Source organism: Perca fluviatilis, chromosome 21, assembly GCF_010015445.1.
Source record: "Perca fluviatilis chromosome 21, GENO_Pfluv_1.0, whole genome shotgun sequence".
NCBI classification, from domain to species: Eukaryota; Metazoa; Chordata; class Actinopteri; order Perciformes; family Percidae; genus Perca; species Perca fluviatilis.
The window spans coordinates 9,806,319-9,812,318 of NC_053132.1; the positions used below are offsets into that span (position 1 = coordinate 9,806,319).

Below are 6,000 nucleotides of genomic sequence, written 5' to 3' on the forward strand. Positions count from 1 at the left end.
TGATTTCATTTCCTGATGCTGGTATTCTAACGGATACATAAAATTCCTATTTAATGCTTGATTTTTGCATCTTGCATCTTGCATCATTTTGATGTTGCAGCGACTAAAGGTTTATTTACTGTACAAACTGTTGGATAGCTTTTGAATTTCCCAGGTATAAGAACATCTTATCTTAACTGATAATAATACATCATAATTAACATGTTGATTATTATATTGAGTATTATAATCTGCAAAGTAGATCATAATTTATTTGATAACTTGTTATCAAATGAACTGAAGTTGTGAAAAAAAGTGGAGTAAAAGTATAAAGCAGACACGTAAAGCACAAGTACCTTATCTAATTGTATAGAACAGTAATTGAGCAAAGTTACTTAGTTACTTTCCACCACGGAAATACTGATGTAGGAATATAAAATATGTTCTATATTATAGTTTCCAGCGACAAGTGGCAGCACTGATCTGAATGCTGCAGCTCTACACTCAATGAATGAGGAAAAAATTATACACCATCTTGGTTTTTGCATGATTTGTATCACCTATTCTATCTGGGCAGATTAGGTTAATCAGCAATTTTGTATTGACAGTGGATCAAATGATTACATATATGTGAAATGAGGCGTTCGTAGTGACAAACTCACAGGCAACTATCACCAACTCTACAGTTTCTCTGAGCTCTTTAGAGCATTTCATTGAACCTCATTGTTTTGCTTCACTCTCAGCACTCTGATCAGCATCATCAAACCCACTGTACACCACCTGCCCAGTCCCAAACAGCCGACAAACAAAGTTAGCGACTAGCTGGTGAATATAGTGGAGCATTTATCAGCTAAAGATCCAGATATCGCCACCATCAGTGTTTGTGTGCGCGTGTGTGAATGAGAGGCAAATTGTAAAGCGCTTTGTCAGGTAAGGTTGAAAAGTTCTATACAAACGCAGTCCATTTAACATATTTGCCTCAGGAGTTGGTGGAGACCAAAACCAAAGCGAAAACGAGAGTGAATCTTGGACTTTCATCGTCATCAGAAAACACAACCCAAAATACATGCTAATATCGCTCCTTATCAGCTGGATGTTTTATTAAGCAACTGTTTGCTATGTAAATGTTGTGTTTACAGCTTGTTTGTGCTGTTAAATTACATAAAAAGAAAATATCAGGCTACACCTTATTATTGGTGGGTTCGCCTTTGTTTTCAACATTCTTTCAATAACAAACTTTATGAGTAATAGATGTGTAAAATGGGTGGGTTCCCTCAAGATACCAGTACAGGCGTAGATCAGGGCTACATTGTCTTGTGCTTTTGGACATGTGGTTACAAACATTTAACAAATTGGTTAGAATTCCAATACACGTCAGTACACGTTGGATTAATGTGACTCCACTCAATGAAGCACTTTCATCACTCTTCCCTGAAGTCATCATTAAAACAGTTACATTAACAGTTATGCATATGACAGTAAACACACCACAGAGACAGTCCGTCAACGTCAACCAGCTCAACTGCTTCACCCTTCTTTTCCTACTTTTATCCCTCCGTCTCCCCTCCCTATGGATGGCTTGTGAAAGACGAGATTTGCACACACGCACACACACACACACACACACACACACACACACACACACACACACACACACACACACACACACAGCTAATAAACCTTCCACATACAAACTCCCAATAATAATAACCCCAGAGCTTAATATGAAACATATCACATAACGTCTGCCACATACATTTATCATAATTAGGGGTTTTAACTGCTAACATTGCAAACCCATCATCTGTGGGTTCCTGCTCTCACACATAAAGATCTGACAGCTTTACAGGAAATCGTTGCAGGCCGGACGTATCAGTCGAGATGAGTGAAGTTGATGGGATGGGAGCATTTCTAGATCGGCTTGGCCCCCTGCCAGTTAAACGTAAAGCAATCAAAATCTCAGTGACACCCAATCTGCTAACACACATACCAAAACATACATGAAGTGATCCAAGTATGTATTCCTTTACACATTCACACACATACTCCTGATTGACTGTGTCAGTAATTCCAACCCTTGTTATCTCCTGACCATTGAACACACATCACAGTCTACTTTTAACCCCTTTTTTAGTGACATTAGTTGTGAACAGCTACAGTTTTATTTTTTTGAAGGATTCTTAACAGCTTAGAAAGGGTACAATTATAAAGTAGAATTAGACAAAAGATAGTAAAAGAAATATTTCTTTTAATATCCAACACCCTGTCATCTTGTGACCCCCCAAGCCTCATCATTTTGGGAACCACTTGTCTACTTGTCTATGATGTTGCAACATGATGCATTTAAACAGCCTCGGAAAAGATTTCAGAAGCCAGTAATTCACATTCACAAAAACAAAAGAATTAGACAAAGAAGACAATTAAATAAATATAATTTTGTGCAAGATAAATGTGTTTTTTTTTATTGAAGCTAATCATCTTGGGACCCTTTTGATTTATCTTGGGACTCTTTTGATTTATCTTAGGACTCTTTTGATTTATCATGGGACCCTTTGGGTGGCCCCGAACCACATGTTGGCTACCACTGATCTATGTTACTGTGAACTATGCAGCTAAAAGAAGCTGTTGTACCTGATGCTGCTGCAAAATGATTTATGCAAACTGGAGCAGAAAGCTTCTGTCACTAATGGAGAAAAATGAGAGCTGCTACATGCAATGTATAGGACAAATCAATGAGAATTACCAGATAACTGATATGACAGTAAAACACTGCAACCATAACATCTATAATCCATAAGTCATATTTAGTTAGCATGCAGGTAGGTATGAAAGGATTGCGCACACATATATATACACACACACACACACACACACACACACACACACACACACACAATACAGGCAGATAACCACCAAAACTCAGAGTGAAAAATGCTAATATGTCCTCTTACACTAGTTCCTGTTATAGTAACAAATGGCTGTTCTGTTTCTGTCTGCAGCAGATGGGAGATTTCTCTCGAGGAAACTCTTCACTTATGAAACCTGAAAGTATGACTGCACTCAAACTGCATGTCTATTGAGCCTCTGGTATAGTAGCTATTCTATCTCTATTGGTCAATATCACACTTATATATTCCTGACAGTGGATCAGATTAAGTGACAAAATACGAGTGTGAGGGAGTGTGTATATGTGTAACATCTTTCTTAAGACTTACCTGTGCTTTCTGCTGTCATCCAACTTGAACTCCTGCTGCTCCATTGTTCCCAGGCTGCTTTCCTCCAAATGTCTTTCTCTCTATTTACTTTTCACCTGGTTTTCACCTGCCTCTCTCAGCACCTGTAGGAGTATGCATCTAGACCAAGTCTCTGTGTGAGAGTGAGTGTGAGTGAGTTATCAGCGACTGTGTGCGTGTGTGTGTTTGGCAGCTTTGGATGTCTGCACACTCCCCTGGAGGACTTCACAACGTGACAGCAAGTGTGTGTGTGATTCTTCCAAAAATCTCTCTTTTCTAACTCCACAGTTTCATCACCCCTTCTCTCACTTTCCTCTTTTTCTGTACGTGTCACAGATTTACAAGTGGTCATGAAGGTGAAGACAGGACATCAAAATGGGAAAGGAAAGTGAGGGAAGAGGAGGGGGATGGAAGATGAGAGGTGCGGGAGCCCCTAGAAGAGCAGCAAGTGTGTGTGTGTTTGTGTGCATATGAGCATGAACCCACTGTGTTTAGCTCCCTGTCTGTATCCCTCAGGCTCCCTGCTGGTCGGATGAGGAGAGGAGCGAAAGGGGGGGAGGAAGAGTGATAAAATGCCTCTTCAGCGGAGGAGCACAAACGCCGGTAACACTTCAGCAGCGGCGGCGGTGACGCTTCCCCGCCGTCTCCTCCTTTCTCCCCCTCTCCACCTCCTCTGTCTCCTTTTCCCTCTCCCTGCTCGGGGGTAAGAGACACAACAGATCCATGGGAAGTTAGAAAATCTCACAGACAGATAAGAAAGGGTCCTGTGCACGCCTCTGCATCTTTGGAGCAAAAGTTTTTTCCTTCTCCGGTCCAGTTATCAGCCCTGAGGTGATGCACTCCGCAGCAAGGGATCCCCAAGGTGATGATGTGCCTTTCTCAGGTCCTGTGTGATCAAAAAGGATGAGTGGTCGATATGATTTGGATTTTTTTTTGCCCCCCCCCCCCTCACCCTCTCTACCATATGGGGATGCGAGGTTATCCAGATGTTGGTTGGTGGTGGGAGCGTCGGCAACGCGGAGAGAACAGCGGGACAGATGGCAGGTCCACGGGATTGGGCCGGCTGCGCACTAGCAGGTCCTCATCCTGTTGCACTGATTTTTTTTTTTTTTCGTTTCCCACTAGAGTTCCTCTCTCACCGTTGCACTGCCCCTCATCTCCTAGTGCTGTCACAACAGTAATCCTGCTTTCCATTTCCTCTTTAACTCCATCTTTTCTTTATCTCTTTCTATCTCCTCTCACTCCATCACAGGAGGGGCTGCATGTGAGTCTTGATAATAATGGTGTGAGGATTAAGCCTGCCTCTCTTCCTCTCCTCCCTCTCGCTCACTTCAGAGCAACCCCTCCTCCTCTCCCAGCCCACTTTTGCTCCTGTTTTCTCAGTATTATTCACCTTCATCCTGTCACATATCCTGCCTTCTTTCCCTTAAATCACCTTACTGTATTGCTCTGCTGTTTCACTCCCTATCTCTGCATTTTTTCTCTTTCCCTTCACCATCAACAGGTCCAAACTGAATCCCGATAATAGTATTGTTCTTCCAGTCTGGAGCCCTCAGGCTCTGTCCTTTGTTCATCAGTGTGAATACATTTTTACAAAGTCAATAACCCAACATGCATCTCATTTTTGGAATATTGACAGAAAACACACAAGCCAACAGCAAATATCGCTATGATCTTGGTGAAACAATTAGTCAATTTAAGGGGAATTTCCACCAATTTTATAGATGACGTTCAGATAGAATACAATACAAATTTTTGCCTTGTGTGATATGCATGAATTTGACTGGGACTGTTTGTATAGTCTGTGTTTGTTCGACCAATTTAGCAACTGCCATTTGCTATGGCTGGCTAGCAACATACGTGTGTGCAGTGTGTTTGTGTGGCCGCTCAGCCTCTGACCATCTCACCAGGAAGTCCAAGTTGAAAACAAGTTGAACTTCCATTGACTTTTGTATACAATCATTCCGCTTCTGAATTTGCTTCACGTTCCGTATGAACACACTTTAATGGCGAGCGACATCACTTCCTTTTGCATATATTTGCTGTATCTCAAGAATGGAAAGTCATAAAGACTCAGGACCAAGACTGGCGTGGTCAGTGGGTGGGTTAGGGAGTTAGGGTTAGGGGGGATTAGGAGAGTTAGGGTTAGGGTAATTCAGACCCCGGTGACTTCCCTACGCATCCAATGACTACGCAGTTGAAATGGAAGCCAAAGGTAATGCATGGGCACATGTCAGTCAGAGTTCTCTCTACCGTATGCCACTGAACCCAATGAATGAATGAAGAGGTGAATCCCTTATGCTATCAATTTGCATTATGGGAAATGTAGGATGTTTCACAACTTTCCCAACTTTGTGAAACTGTAATAAATTATTATTTATACTCACTGGAAGAAAAATTTTAATAATCATAATGTTTAAGTTAGTTTCAAACAAACAGTGTCAAACATTCACTGGTTCAACTTTTTAATCTGTTTTTAAATAAATAAAACAAAAGCAAAAAAAAACACATCCGCCAATTTGACAACACGCAAGCGGTTGCAAATACCGAAACTCTGCAAGTCTCATACACAAATACTTCTGAAAGTTTCTGGAAGATGTGCAATTTCACAGTACAACACATCGAGCTTAGTGGTGTTGGAAAAGAGTAAGTGCATCATGAGATGTGATTGAAAGCTCAAAAAGCTGGTAGTGGACCTTTGAGTTGAGATTATTTTGTCGCAAGTTTATTTTAATTCATATATTCTGATTTTATCATCCTGGAGATTGTGGATATACTGTATGTACTG

General features: G+C 41.1%; 1 protein-coding gene across 2 annotated transcripts in view; it reads right to left on the bottom strand.

The window, feature by feature from the left end:
* LOC120551692 (glutamate receptor ionotropic, NMDA 2C-like) overlaps positions 1-4,503 on the bottom strand; it is a 52,153-nt gene extending 47,650 nt beyond the window's left edge. Inside the window, exons 1-2 of one of the 2 annotated variants that reach the window (XM_039789197.1) lie at positions 4,174-4,503; positions 3,195-4,098 (exon numbers count right to left, since the gene is read on the bottom strand). The gene's annotated coding sequence lies outside the window, so the exon portion shown is untranslated. Of the gene's footprint in view, positions 1-3,194 lie in introns of both variants that reach the window. The other variant, XM_039789198.1, reaches the window with a different exon arrangement.
* Between the last annotated feature and the right edge of the window lie 1,497 nt (positions 4,504-6,000).